The following is a 12,764-nucleotide window of genomic DNA, read 5'->3' on the forward strand; positions in this document are numbered from 1 at the left end:
TACCTGTGAACCCGTGTCTATGGCTCTCTGAGTCTCGTGGACGAATAGCGCGAGCTGGGTTTCACATGACCGTCTTTTTCGAAACCCATGCTGATTCCTACAGAGTAGATTTCTAGTCTCCAGAAAAGTCATTATACTCGAACATAATACGTGTTCCAAAATTCTACAACTGATCGACGTTAGAGATATAGGTCTATAGTTCTGCACATCTGTTCGACGTCCCTTCTTGAAAACGGGGATGACCTGTGCCCTTTTCCAATCCTTTGGAACGCTACGCTCTTCTAGAGACCTACGGTACACCGCTGCAAGAAGGGGGCAAGTTCCTTCGTGTACTCTGTGTAAAATCGAACTGGTATCCCATCAGGTCCAGCGGCCTTTCCTCTTTTGAGCGATTTTAATTGTTTCTCTATCTCTCTGTCGTCTATTTCGATATCTACCATTTTGTCATCTGTACGACAATACTATATTGCAGAAGTGTGACTTACTGTTTGGACTGCCTCCTTTAGTGTCTTTGTGTGTACCTCATTGTTCCAAACACCTGTCAGGCGAACTGTCCTAACCTTTTTTCTTTTTTTGTGTGTAAGTTTGAGCTAGTTGTTTACTCAAAGATACTTGTATCTTTATGTTTGAATAAACAGCTGGCTTCAAACTTCAATTTTGTTTGAGTATCAGATAATAAAAAATGTACTATAATATACATGACCAGCAAGTCTTCGAACAACTTAAAAATGTTATTAAAAATATTACATCCAACAACTGCAGACAGCAATAATAGTTTACTCAAAGTTGACATGCATCCCTCTACATTGTCAGACATGCACTGATGAAGACAATAAAGCCGGAAAAAAAAAATCAAGCAATGTAATGTTTTATCTTTGCCTAAGATCCCCTTCACTGGCCACTTTTTTGCAGATGATGTGGCATGGTGAATAGCTTACAGGAACTACTGCTGTGACCTTTTTCCTCTCTTCAATAACATTTCAGGCTTTATTGCTTGCAACTCAGAGGGCCACACATGTGGTTTCCTGTTGGTGGACAGTTCTAGAACCCTTGCAGCATTATCTGTACCTTGTTTGCTTTACTGGGTATTAACATTGCCAAGAGGCCCACTCAAGTTGCTGAGAAAGTTTAATTGTTAATCAGTGGACTCCATTTGAATCCTGTGGATAACTAAGGATTTACAGTATGTCTAGGTCAGGGCCAGCCACAGCATGCCAGACTTTATGTTGCCCACGAATAGGTCAGGGCTTGGCCTATCATGGCTTTGCCTGTTCCTTTCCAGAGGTACTCGGTACAATTTAAAATTTCGTTAAGTATTGCTGTTCAGCATTTTTTGGTCAGCACAATTTGGCAAAACTGTGGTGTCAGTGTTGTTTACTCTTCATTATTTGTTCATGTTATGATGGACATTTACAGGTCCAGTGACTTTTTGTGCAAAAATAGGCTCTCTAATGATCTATTCTTGCAAGCCTTTAAAAATTATTGGGAGTGACAGAAGCAAAAGATGAGAATTCTCGATATATATTATGCATTCGCATAAGCTATGGCTACAGCAAATCTGCTATGAAATGATGTTACAGTGCCATGCAGAAACAATTTAAAAATTTGCTTCATGGTGAAAGAGCAAAAAATCACAATGATCAACAGCTGGGATTCATTGTTCTGAATGTCAAGAAGCATTCTGTGTTACATTTGCAGGCATGCAGCTCATGAAGAAATTGTTGGTATTAATAGCAAAATTTCTGAAGTCACACGTGTTACTCAGTGGTCATTTTTAACAGTTTTTTTTTATTAAACTGAATGAAAAATATGGAGATTTTATATGTTACTGCAAAGTACATTGGTTAAGTCAAGTGGATGCCTGGAACCATTTTTTTTTATTTAAAAATTGCTACTGTTGAATTTATGAAGAAAAAGGAGTGCAGGAACAAAACTTAGAACATCTGGAATGGATTGCAGACCCCACATTTTAAATAGACTTGACAGCACACTGTGCACAGTGAGACACTTCAAGGTGAGAAAACTTCTGATTTGATGGGGATGAATATAAAAAAAATAACATTATAGATGGGACACATTCTAACAAACACAGTCCAGTTCCATAAGGTTAAAGAAAATGCGACATTTGAAGAATTAATTGTGGCCTTACAAAGAATTACAAGGGTAGTTTCCTGAATGTTTTAGCACATTGCCAATCTAACATCTGTTTTCGAGAATGTTTGCTGCTTCACCTGAAAGCACCCCTATGCATGTACAGATGTAACTGATTGACCTGCTAGGCAATTCCCATTTTAATGACAAATCCTTTTATGTTAAAACTGTCCAGGACATCTACATTGCTTTCCTTCAGATAGGGTTTCAACATCTCCATAATAAGGCTGCAAAATTTCTACAATATTTCAATCAACATAGTTGTGGGAAAGACCTTTTTTTGATTATGAAACTAAAGAAGTCACAATTATGTGGTAATCTGAGTGCAAAAATCTGTGAAATTGTCAGTGACTGTCCATATGCCGACAGTTTGTACCAAATAAAAATTACTGTATATTATGTTTTTATTCTACCAAAAATAATTAAATAATACTGAAAAGTTGTTTTGATCATGATCTACAGTTTTCAGAAATGTGAAATGTATATGTCATATACAATGTGACAGCATTGCCTTTTAAATACAATGCATTTTCAGCTCCCCCCTCCTCATGCTCAGAGAGAGTGGTGTGGTGGTAGCGGAAATGTGCAGTAAGGCTGAGCACTATGGCAGTCATACCAGGGCACGGCTTGCGAGTCGAATTCATGGCCAACCCTGATCTACACAGAGTATCTCATAGCTAAATTAATGCTATACAAGTGGATTGCAGCATCTTGCCCAGAGGCTGCTCACTAACAATTGTTTCATCTAAACTGCTATCTACCCCATCAACATGTACCACGCCTTGAGGTTGAAGGTTTTTCCCTTTTCTCTTCTTTTTTGAAATCTGTACCACCTTTGTGACATGGGAAGATGTGCCAAGATACCTGTGAGAAATTATGTTTCACCAAAAAGCAGCACAATGGCACACTGAAGAATACACCAAGCTTATGGCTACTAAAGGACCAGTCACTAGAAGGTCTCCAAAACAAGCAAACCTTTACAAATACAAAAACACCTGCTCTTTCTTGTTTAATAAAAATTAAAGAAAATACGTGATAATATTTAGCAACATAATACCAAATCTTTACAAGTCTGAGTTAAAATAATGATGGCTTTTTTGGATATTAACAGCTTCCAGAATAAACACAAATAACTGTGGCAGTTTGTTAGAATTAATAACAAGTAACTTGTGTATGGAGCTACTTCCTTTGTTCAAAAATAATTTTCATCATAAAATCATTGAAGAACTGATGCAATCGATTTTTCTCTCCGTTTTCACATGTTTCATGTAAGAAATGGTGAGTGACCTGCCTTAAAATTTGTATAATATGAAGAGCACAAGAAGTTGTGCACCTGATCCAAATATCTCATTTACTTTATGACCAGGTACAATTTTAGGCTATCTAAATTTGTTCAGAATAGCTCATAATTTTTGCAGACCCCACTTAAAGCCTCACAAAATCATCAGTTATTTATATCTTAAGATCAAATTTTACACAGCTTAGTTTCATCCTATAAGAAAGATATCAGAAAATTTACATTCACATTGGAGGTGGTCAGGTTGGGAGTGCTGGTTCTCTTGATATACAAGCCACTGTACAATTCCTGGCAGAGGGTCTTTTCTGTTCCATTCATGTACTGAGCAAGGGAAAAATGGCCCCATGTGCAACCTAATCTCTATTATTTTTATAAAAAGTATCTGTGAATGAGTGCCCACCAAAATTCATATAGAAGGGTCATCCACAAAGTAAGTTCCATTTATATTTCTATCCGTGGCATTGCTATGATCAAAGTCCCGAGCATGCACGGCAGTTACTCTGACTCAAGGAGAAGACATGTACGCCATTTTCAGATTGATGTTGCCGACGTGTGCTTTGTAGTGCTTCTTTATAATGTCAGCCATAATTGAAAATGCTGCCGCATATGAAATCAGATTTGTGATTCATTTTCTAAATGCAAAGAAAGTTCAACCAAAGTAAATTCATCAGTAAATCTGCAAGGTTTACGACCAAAATGCTATAAGTGATTCAATGGTTAGAAGATCGGTGAGGATGTTTAATGAAGGACGCGATCAAGTGCACGATGAAGAATGAAGTGGACGCCCGTCTGTGGTTACTGATGAACTGGTTCACACAATTGAAGAGAAGATTAAGCACAACCGTAAATTTACACTTATTACACCTAAAATCTGTCCTTGGTGGTCAACACTTCAACGATGATGATGAGCTGAAAGAACATGTTATCACATGGTTGAATACACAGGCAGCAACCTTCTATGAAGGATGCATACAAATCTTGCGCCACGATGTGACAAGTGCCTACAAAATTTCGGGAGCTATGTAGAAAAGTAGTTTAACAGTTGTAGATTTTTGTACAATAAATATTTTTTCTGTAACTGTACACGTTTGTTTTATATAACCAAATGGAACTTACTTTGTGGACAATCGTAGTATACAAATTATCTGTGCTTTATTAATTGAAATAAGTCCACTTGAGGATGGAGGTATAACCCTCCCAAACACATAGTGAGAAGACTAATTGAAGTGACTAATTACAACAATTTGTGTGTTTCAGTTGAGATTCTTTACAATCAGTCAAGCCTAATCGAAAATGGTCACATTTAAAAAAAAAAAAATAATTAATGTTGAAAAATAGTTTCCTTAAAATTGCATGAAACATATTTTAGGAATAGCTGTAGTTTTGCTTAATTTTTATTAAAATGCTTTCTTTTCAGGCATAGTAGATGACATGAAATCCCACATTATTGACATAAGCAGACTACAGACACATCCGAGAACAGAGAACTTTACAAGTACATCTATCTGTCCTGAAGCACATGGTGCCCCTAGCAACTAGACGGTACACATAAAAGTTCTCATGTTTATTAGATTCCTTTTGGTTTTCACGAACAGTGTTCTTGATTCCTTGAAGTTCCCAATTCTGCCCTAATGTATGTAGCTCTCCACCACAAGGAGTGATGTTTCATAATCCTTCATTTTATAGTGCGACATTTTGTAATAAACATGTGACACACCACACAAATGTTATATTTGTCATATGTACTTACCCACTAAGTAGATCCCACACGCGCACACACTTTTTTTCCTCTATCAGTGAATTATCTTAAGATATGCACAAAAGGAATACAAGATGATAGAATGACTTCAACGAGACCTGTCAAGATAACTTAACTTCTAACGTGAACTGATATTAACACGACCAGACAAACTATATATTTTTTAAAAAATAAAAAAACATATAGTTTTTTGACAATGTCCTGACCAAGTTTTCAGAGGGTTTCATGGGGCATAGGAATTCAGCTCCAATGCAGTATGGCAGTATGGGGGCAGAGGGGGGGGGGGGGGGGTGACAAGCTATGCTTTCCGCATGCAGTGTGGCAGAAAACTTTCCACTTCATAATGACTATAGCACACATGAGTACTGTATTGTTAGAGCGCCAGTGTTGATGTAAAACACCTGTGGCTCCAAATCAACTAAATTCTACCTTCTACCTCATTCAGGATGATGTGAAAAAAACTATAGTGCCCCCACTGCCAGATCCTCTTAAAAGTTGTTACTTGGATTAGAAGAAAATCCACAGGCTAAACATTCCTGTGGTACTAATCAATAAATTAATCTAAAAAAAAGAAAACTCAAAACAAATTAAAATCTCAAAAAATGAGTTCTGGTGGGAAAGAAGGGCAAACAAAAGTGATATTTCAAACAGGATTGCCAATAGCCAACTTGAACCTTTGGCACAAGGAGATGGCCAGATAGCTCTGACACTGGGAACATCAGGAAGGTCTAGAAGTCGATCAAAAAGCACCAGTATACCCTCCTTTCGCTCTGCATTGTTCATGTGCTTCGTTCTATATTTTTGCTTCCACTGATTATTGCAGCTACAAAAAAAAATCAGTTAACAGGTGATGCATAAAATTATGGTGAGTTAAAACACTGCTGGACCGGCGTCCATGCCTTTAGGCCTTCATGTACAAGTTTTTGCCCAGCACATAGATTTGCCTTGTCACAAAGTCCACATTTCAGCATTTGTAGACCGCTGATAGTTGTCTGTATACAAATAAAATGATTCTTTTGAAGTGTTAAATAAAAGCAAAAGTGACAGTGGCCCTTTTTTTTCTTTCAAAATAACTGTTTTCACCTAATATACATTGTATTTTAGATGTGATTAATAATCAATATGAGTAAATTAGCACTAGTGATTATTTGTTATTAGTATACTGTACAGAATTAATCAACAGTGGCTACTACTGCCAGTAAATGTATCACTTGACTTGCTCCACATCACCGAAGGCTCTCCATCAAGACGGAATTTACTGGAAATGACGTATGACAGAATGAACAGGGATTGCTACTGAGTCTTTCTTAAGCCACAGAAATTATCTTCCAATTACTTTAAAGGACAGTTCAAAAATTTACATTGCTGATGAGACAAGCATGCAGAATTCAAGCTCATATTACCATACAACTGGCTAACAGTAAACAGTTCAGGGCAATCTCATAAAGACTCACATTACGCTGTTTTACACAAGAAAAAATGACATACCAATACCAGAAGCAGATATTAATGGTCATACACTAAATGAAATAGTGTGTCTAAAATACCTTGTGGTGCAACTGTCTATTGACTTAAAGTGGATCAAAAGCATAAATAATCATGGATTTTAGTACAGCTTGTTTTGCCCTTGGGTGTATCTTTCATTACATTGAGTTAATAAAGGTAAGTGTAACTTTAAATGCAAACATTTTTAGGTTAGGCTTTACTGTGACTGTTACTGACATTAAATGAAACAATAAGTTCACTGTTACCAGTCACCGTTTTATTTATTTCCACGATGATCCATCCGATGATGGAGGTTTAAACCTTCGAAACGCGTCGTGGAAATAAATAAAACAGTGACTGGTAACAGTGAACTTATTGTTTCATTTAAAGGTAAGTGTGTTTACTTATTTTGTGTTCTTTCAGTCCCTGTTGTTTTTATAGAAGTATCTTCTGTGTCAACACTTCTAAAGTAAATATTCATCAGAAATGAGTAGTAAGAGTAATATGTAAAGCCGAGAACACCACATCTTGCAGAAGTCTCTCTTAGTTTCCTAGAATCCTCACTCACAACTCAAGGCCTTTGCTTCTTTGCAGTGTTTGTTGCTAATGATAAAAATCACTTTCGCTGGAAGTGTGGTATGCTTAATCGTAATGAAAGATGAAAATATTTTTCATGTAGATTTTGCATTCTTCTCCATGGTTCAGCATGCAGTCATATACTCTAATGCAAATGTATTCAAAAAGCTCCCATCTCAAAGCAAGAATCTGCAACACTTTGCCAATTCAAAAGAAAATTAAAATATGTCCCACTGGCCACCTCACAAATGATTACTCTAGCTTTCAGAACTATTAGTTCCTTCCTTGGGCAGGAGAGAGGGATGTGTTAGGAACAGTAAAAGGAAAAAGGAAAGAGCAGGACTGTCAGACCTGTGGAAGATGTATTTTTATGATTACCAGTGGTACAGAATAAGTCTGCCGAAGGTATATATTGACTAGCAATTCTGTCTCATGATTTTATAGTTACCTAGAGCGAATTTTTCTTTTGATAACACTATTTATATTCAAGGACTGAAAATTCCTGTTAGTAACAAAATTCATTATAAAGCTGCATGACACCAGTAGTAGCATGTTGTAAATAAGTCTCCATTGTTACTGATATAGTTAACTATTTTCTTTGAAAAAATACCAGTGTAATAAATACTAAGCTACCTACAGAAAATAAACAGCAAGAGTTTAATGCAACACAGAAAGCATCAGCTTTTTTCACAGCAGCAATTAGCCTAAAAACTAATGGATTACATTTAGCTGGCATAAGCATAAACAGTTTTAGGTAGTATAGTGATAACTTATTGTTAATATAGTGTAAACTATAAATTTCAAAGACTTTGTTCTCTTTTGTTAATGTTTACAATGACTTATTTCACATTTGTAAAGATTCACCTTGATGGGATCTATGAAACACAATGATCCAGTATCTTACTTTCAGAGAGACACCTTTTTTCTCAAAGAACAACGGAAAACTGGAATGTTTCACTTTCATTACATGTTTTTATCTATTTATGGAGCCAATTGACAACTAACAATGTTGTTTTCACGTGTAGCCTTGACTTGATCCACAGCTGACATTGTTTCCTGTATATAACTAACGAAAAACTATTAATTAGACTCCTCATATGTTTACAAATTATTTTCTGTTTCTTCCACAATTTATTCAGCATGAGTTTTATCTATTCTATATATTCTAAGGTAGCATCAGACACATTTCATGTGATCTGCAGTACAGTAGTTCCAAATAAGTTTCTCACTTTAAAATGTTAACATTGATATATATATATATATATATATATATATATATAAAGATGATGTGACTTACCAAATGAAAGTGCTGGCAGGTCAACAGACACACAAACATACACACAAAATTCAAGCTTTCGCAACAAACTGTTGCCTCATCAGGAAAGAGGGAAGGAGAGGGAAAGACGAAAGGATGTGGGTTTTAAGGGAGAGGGTAAGGAGTCATTCCAATCCCGGGAGCGGAAAGAGACTTACCTTAGGGGGAAAAAAGGACGGGTATACTCTCGCACACACACACATATCCGTGGAATGTTTCCCTCTATTATATATATATATATATATATATATATATATATATATATATATATATATATATATATATATATATATATATAAAATAGAGGGAAACATTCCACGTAGGAAAAATATATCTAAAAACAAAGATGATGTGACTTACCAAATGAAAGTGCTGGCATGTCGACAGACACACAAACAAACACAAACATACACACAGAATTCAAGCTTTTGCAACAGACTGTTGCCTCATCAGGAAAGAGGGAAGGAGAGGGAAAGACGAAAGGATGTGGGTTTTAAGGGAGAGGGTAAGGAGTCATTCCTATCCCGGGAGCGGAAAGACTTACCTTAGGGGGAAAAAAGGACGGGTATACACTCGCACACACACACATATCCATCCACACATATACAGACACAAGCAGACATCCTTTCGTCTTTCCCTCTCCTTCCCTCTTTCCTGATGAGGCAACAGTTTGTTGCGAAAGCTTGAATTCTGTGTGTATGTTTGTGTTTGTTTGTGTGTCTGTCGACATGCCAGCACTTTCATTTGGTAAGTCACATCATCTTTGTTTTTAGATATATTTTTCCTATGTGGAATGTTTCCCTATGAAATCCCCAAACCACCTTCCCTACCCTCTGGCTCCTACCCTTGTAACCGCCCCCGGTGTAAAACCTGTCCCATGCACCCTCCCACCACCACCTACTCCAGTCCTGTAACCCGGAAGGTGTACACGATCAAAGGCAGAGCCACGTGTGAAAGCACCCACGTGATCTACCAACTGACCTGCCTACACTGTGATGCATTCTATGTGGGAATGACCAGCAACAAACTGTCCATTCGCATGAATGGACACAGGCAGACAGTGTTTGTTGGTAATGAGGATCACCCTGTGGCTAAACATGCCTTGGTGCACGGCCAGCACATCTTGGCGCAGTGTTACACCGTCCGGGTTATCTGGATACTTCCCACTAACACCAACCTATCCGAACTCCGGAGATGGGAACTTGCTCTTCAATATATCCTCTCTTCTCGTTATCCACCAGGCCTCAATCTCCGCTAATTTCTAGTGCCGCCACTCATACCTCACCTGTCATTCAACAACATCTTTGCCTCTGCACTTCTGCCTCGACTGACATCTCTGCCCAAACTCTTTGTCTTTAAATATGTCTGCTTGTGTCTGTATATGTGTGGATGGATATGTGTGTGTGTGCGCGAGTGTATACCCGTCCTTTTTTCCCCCTAAGGTAAGTCTTTCTGCTCCCGGGATTGGAATGACTCCTTACCCTCTCCCTTAAAACCCACATCCTTTCGTCTTTCCCTCTCCTTCCCTCTTTCCTGATGAGGCAACAGTTTGTTGCGAAAGCTTGAATTTTGTGTGTATGTTTGTGTCCTTTTGTGTTTCTGTCGACCTACCAGCACTTTCATTTGGTAAGTCACATCATCTTTGTTTTTAGATATATTTTTCCTACGTGGAATGTTTCCCTCTCTCTCTCTCTCTCTCTCTCTCTCTATATATATATATATATATATATATATAACAGAGGGAAACATTCCACGTGGAAAAAATATATCTAAAAAGAAAGATGATGAGACTTACCAAACAAAAGCGCTGGCAGGTCGATAGACACACAAACAAACACAAATATACACACAAAATTCAAGCTTTCGCAACAAACTGTTGCCTCATCAGGAAAGAGGGAAGGAGAGGGAAAGACGAAAGGATGTGGGTTTTAAGGGAGAGGGTAAGGAGTCATTCCAATCCCAGGAGTGGAAAGACTTACCTTAGGGGGAAAAAAGGACAGGTATACACTCGCACACACACACATATCCATCCACACATACAGACACAAGCAGACATATTTAATTAAATATGTCTGCTTGTGTCTGTATGTGTGGATGGATATGTGTGTGTGTGCGAGTGTATACCTGTCCTTTTTTCCCCCTAAGGTAAGTCTTTCCGCTCCCGGGATTGGAATGACTCCTTACCCTCTCCCTTAAAACCCACATCCTTTCGTCTTTCCCTCTCCTTCCCTCTTTCCTGATGAGGCAACAGTTTGTTGCGAAAGCTTGAATTTTGTGTGTATATTTGTGTTTGTTTGTGTGTCTATCGACCTGCCAGCGCTTTTGTTTGGTAAGTCTCATCATCTTTCTTTTTAGATATATGATTGATTTGGTTGATTTTTATTTGGTCCCATTTGATAACATTTTGTACAAAGCATGTGCCTGTAATATAGGACAAGTCAACTTAAACCTATTTTCTTGCAATATTTAACCTATTTATTACAATTTACTACATCAAACTGGCAATACTTATAACAATGTTGCATACATTTCTCACCCATTTTTAGGTCCTGAAAATAATTTACACACTACATTATACTCATATTTATATTTTTCTCTTAGTATTCATGTTCTCAAGTTATTTACATACCATAAAATGTTCAATTAGTTACAGTACCTCCATAACAGTAATAGTAGCATTTTTCATTCATTGATATGTTACACTCTTCTACATTAGAAAATTCTTTTTCGATTAAATAATCCTTTAAAAGTTTTTGGAATGTCTTTTTGCTCACATTTTCCTGTAAACTCTTTGGAAAACACTTTATGAGATTGACATCTGAGTATGAAGGACCTTTTTCAGCAACTCTCAGTCAGTGTTGTATACTTCTCAGCTGGCCTTTATTTCTTGTTTCATATGTATGAACGTCTGCATTTCTTTCTAGTACTGCATTTCCTTTTATTAATGATATTATTATTTTGTAAATGTATAGAGATGGAAATGTCAGTATTTCTAGATTATGGAAAACTGTTCCACGTGAGTCTCTTTGTTTCTTGTTCACGATTGTCCTAACAGCTTTTTTTTTTTAATGTAAATATTCTTTTTAGTATATTTGATGCTGGAATTTCCCCAAACAGTAATTCCATGTTGTAGGTATGACTCAGATAGAGCATGGTACCATGTACATAGAAGCTCCTTGTTGGCATAATGTGCAAGTTGTTTCATAACAAATAGAGCAGTGCTTAATTTACACAAACATTTTCTATATGTTGACTCCATTTGTTTCATCTATGAATATATCTGTGTGTTCTTACTTTTCTCTATTTGTGAACACCATGAACTCTGTCTTTTTTAGATTTAAAATTAAGTCATTTTGTATAAGCCACTGTACTGTGTTATTTATTGACATAAACACACTTCTTTCCAGGGTTTCCAGATTTTTTTCTACATTCATTAGTGCCATGTCATCTGCATATAGTATGTTTTTATCTTTCTCACTGTCATCTATACTGTTATAGGTTGCACAGAAGTGGGCCAAGCACAGATCCTTGAGGCACTCCATACTTAATATTTCTGATTTCAGATCTTCATCCAGTTTCTGTTTCCACATAGTGCTTTCTGTTGCTGCAGTATGATTTTATCCACTTTGCTGCATGTCCACAAATACCATAGCTTTCAAATTTTTCTACAAGGTGTATACGTGGACAAGGAGAAAAAATTCCCGGATTTTTCCTGGATCTCCAGGTTAAAAATACACTTCCTCCCTGGTGAATATACGCTTTTCCGTGTTAAGTGACAGTGTACTTTCCCTCGGAACTGTAAAATTTGTCAATCACTTGAATGGTTATGGTTTTATACAGCGGCTTATAATTTTCCCGGCACTTTAGAAAACAAAACACAGGGGAAAAAAACATGTTTTGGAATGTTCTTTGATGTGCAGCAACATGTACGCTGCATATTTTCGTATTACGAAAGTATAAATTCGCATTCCACCCAACACTACATATTACTTTCTGAAGCACTGAAATCGAGATTGCAATGCGCTTTTGTTAGCCAGACATAGCTCATGTCACGTGAACTCGCCAGCCGATAACAGCGGATATACAGAGCGTAGGACACATGATGTAGTCAGTCAATAGCAACATTACTGTTAAGTAGCACAAACACACGAACAGAAAAAGTTAATGGTTTAAATTAATAT

Source organism: Schistocerca nitens, chromosome 1 (genome assembly GCF_023898315.1).
Source record: "Schistocerca nitens isolate TAMUIC-IGC-003100 chromosome 1, iqSchNite1.1, whole genome shotgun sequence".
Lineage (NCBI taxonomy): Eukaryota > Metazoa > Arthropoda > Insecta > Orthoptera > Acrididae > Schistocerca > Schistocerca nitens.